This window comes from Belonocnema kinseyi, chromosome 9, assembly GCF_010883055.1.
Source record: "Belonocnema kinseyi isolate 2016_QV_RU_SX_M_011 chromosome 9, B_treatae_v1, whole genome shotgun sequence".
Taxonomy (NCBI): Eukaryota; Metazoa; Arthropoda; class Insecta; order Hymenoptera; family Cynipidae; genus Belonocnema; species Belonocnema kinseyi.
The window spans coordinates 124,183,212-124,186,936 of record NC_046665.1 but is presented as its reverse complement, the minus strand read 5'-3'; positions in this window follow the sequence as shown (position 1 = coordinate 124,186,936).

The window sequence follows — 3,725 nt, the reverse complement described above, 5'->3', positions numbered from 1 at the left end:
TTTCTAAATTCACTGAAATCCTTTAATATTTAGGATTTTCCGAATTATTTTAATTTTTTTGCTTTCTAAAATTCTTAGAATTCTCTGAAATCAAAGAAAGTTTTCAATAAAATTCCTGAAATTATTTGAATTTTATCAATTTCATAAATCCTCTGATTTCCTGAAAATCCTTCAATTTCTTGAATATTCTAAATTCCTTGATTTCTCTAAATTTCCTAAATGCTAGAAATTCCTTAAAATTCTCGGATTTCCCTAGAATATGCCGAATCTTATGAATATACTGAATATTTTGAATTCCATAAATTGCTTGAATATTCAGAATCCCTTACATTTCTTGAATATTATAAAATTCTTGATTTCTCTAAATTCACTAAAATCATTGAATATTCAGCATTTTTTGAATTATTATAATGTTTTGACTTTCCAAAATTCGAGGAATTCTCTAAAATCCTAGAGCAATTTGAATAAAATTTTTGAAATTATTTGAATTCTCTAAATTCATGGAATATTCTGAATTTCTTGAATTTTATAAATCCAATAAATCCTCTGATTTCCTTTAAATCCTTCAATTTCTTGAATATTCTGAATTCTCTAAATTCACTGATTCCTATAAAATCCTTAAAATTCTCGGATTTTCCTGAAATATGCCGAATTCCATGAATTTATTTAATATTTTAAATTCCCTAAATTTCTTGAATATTCTGAATTCCTTAAATTCTTTTAATATTCTAAAATCCTTGATTTCTCTGAATTCCCTGAAACCTTGAATTTTTAGAATTTTCTAAATTCTTTTCATATTTTGACTTTCTAAAATTCGCAGAATTCTCTAAAATCCTAGAACATTCGGAATAAAATCGTTAAAATTATTTGAATCCTCTAAATTCCTAGAATATTCTGAATTTCTTGAATTTTATAAGTCCACTAAATCCTCTGATTTTCTTAAAATCCTTGAATTCCTTGAATTCTCTAAATTCCTCAAATCCTGGAAAATCCTTAAAATTCTCGGATTTTCCTAAAATATGCCGAATTCCATGAGTTCATTTAATGTTTGGAATTCCTTAAATTTCTTGAATATTCTGAATTCCTTGAATTCTCTAAATTCCCTAAATCCTAGAAAATCTTTAAAATTCTCAGATTTTTTTTAAAATGCCAAAATTCATGAATCTATTTAATATTTTGAATTAGTTAAATTTCTGGAATATCCCGAGTACCTTAAATTTCGTGAAAATTCTAAAATCCTTAATTTCTCTAAATTCACTGAAATCCTTGAATATTTAGAATTTTCTGAAATATTTTAATATTTTGATCTTGAATTTATTGATTTATCGAAAATCTAAGTATATTCTGAACAAAATTCCTGGATTTATTTGAATTTTCTGAATTCCTTAAATATTCGAGTTTCCTTCAGTTCACTGAATTATTTTAATTTTCCGAATTTCCTGAAGTATCTTTCAATTGCTTCAATGTCATTAATTTTTTTAGTGCTCTAAGACCTTGCAATTCTTTGAATGCCTTGCATATTCGGAATTGATCCAGAATTCTTGTGTTATATATTTAAATAACACGTTCGTTCCACAACACTGGTCCGACCCAGGTTGCTGATCAATTTCTCTAGCAATCACCCCAAGTGAAAAACCACACAAAATCGTCATGTAAGCTTCCCCACTTGGGTTCATTAGTATCCAAGGTCTTTTGTTTCAGGCGTCATTAACTCTACTGACACTCTTTTTATTAACTATTTGTCGCCATATTTTTCTTTCCTGGCAAACTTCTCTAGCTTCTTTTATGTCCATGCATTTTTTCATGCAGGCTATCGTGTTTATGTGGCTTCTTATGACTCTTCTAACTAGGGTCTCATTCACACATTCTAACCATTCTTTCCGCGGTCTACCTCTGGGCACGCTGCCATTTACTTTAACTTGATACACTTGTTTCGTTAGTCGTCCATTTGGCATTCTCTCAACATGACCGAACCATTTTAGCTTTATTTGATATATTTTTACTTCTGATAAGGGGACCTGCTCTACCAATAACCTTCTTACCTTCGTTTATGCGTCTATCTAATTCCTCATCTATCTTCCCGTCCCTAGTAAATAAGCTACCTTTAAAAAAGCTAACTTTGTTTTATTTACTTTAGGTCTGAGGCCCATGCTCTTCATGCTTGCATTTAGTTTATTCAACATTCTTTGTAAGTCTTCGATAGACTCTGCCATAACAACCTTATCATCTGCGAACGCTAACCCACGTACCCTTACTGTTTCGAGATCCACACACTCTTCGTCGAAGAGAGCCATTCTTGAACACTTGTCCCCAAATAATATAAATAACCATGAAGACATAGCGCATCCTTGTCTTAATCCTTGAATAATATCGAAACAGTCACTCAGTTTCCCATTCACTCTTACACTCGCTTTGCTACCTGTATATATTATTTTTATAGCTTGTAGGATCCATCCATTGACTCCATACTCTTTCAAGACCTTACCGTTTTTCAAGTTCTTAATTATATCCCTAACCTCAATGACACAGACTTTCTTAATTGAGTTTTCCATCGCATCGTGTTCAACATCGCAGTTATGGTGTCCTAGACCTTCATTTCCGAATTGTCTCCTAAAATAGTCTCTAAAAGCCTCTAGTATTCTGTCTGCATCATATACCAATTCCCGCCTACTATTTCTCATGTTGACAAATTCTGTACTTTTGTTTGTTTTCATTTTCTTATAAAGCAGTTTCTTGTTTCCTTCAAAGTCGTTTTGTATATTCATCTCTTATTCTGCTCTAATTGTATCTTTACGTTCCTTAACTAATCGTTTGAGTATCCTGTTTTCGCGTCTATAATCATTTCTACGTCTATTTCTTTCCTCATTGCTAACCCCTGCGATATTCAAAGTTCTCCTGTACGCTTCTCTCTTTGCTTTTTGGGCAGCCGGAATTTCATCATTCCGCCACGCATCACCAGACATTCTTCCTACAACTGCAGTACCACACACTTCGATCGTACATCTAACAAGGATATCCCGTAATATTGTCCAAGCGCCCTCTATATCTTTGTTTTTTATACGGTCCTCCCATGTTGCCCTGTCTATGCTTTCGATTATCTTATTTTGGAAATCTATTCGCACATCCGGTTTCTGCAGGTTCTTAATTTTGATTCGCTTTTTTTTTCCTTCTTGGTTCTCTTTTTTCTCCATCCCCGACCTAAGTTAATTTTTGAGATCAGAAGGTAATGATCAGTATTGCATTCAGGACCCCTGATGACCCTTGTATCTTTGACTAACTCTCTTAGTCTTTCATCCGCAACAACAAAGTCAATTATACTGCGGCTATTTTCTTTAGACCAGGTATGCATGTGGATCATTTTATGCCTAAACCAAGTATCTGTAATAAACAGACCCCTTTCTAAGCATAGACCAACTAATTTGTCTCCGTTATAGTTTGTTCTTGGATCTTCAAAATTACCTAATACTCTTTCTGTATCCTGATTTTCGATGCCCACCCAACCGTTCATGTCTCCTAGTAGAATTATTCTTTCCCCATGTTCGCAAATGTTTATTGTGTCATTTAAAGTGTCCCAGAAGGCGTCTTTTACTTCTCTAGGATCACTATCAACCGGCGCATAGCATGCTACGAGGGTAGTTCAATAAGTCCTTAGAATGAAGTATAAAAACAATTTTTTTTGGGTAATTTTTTTTTTTATTTTTCAACATAATCTCCTTGGAGCTCTA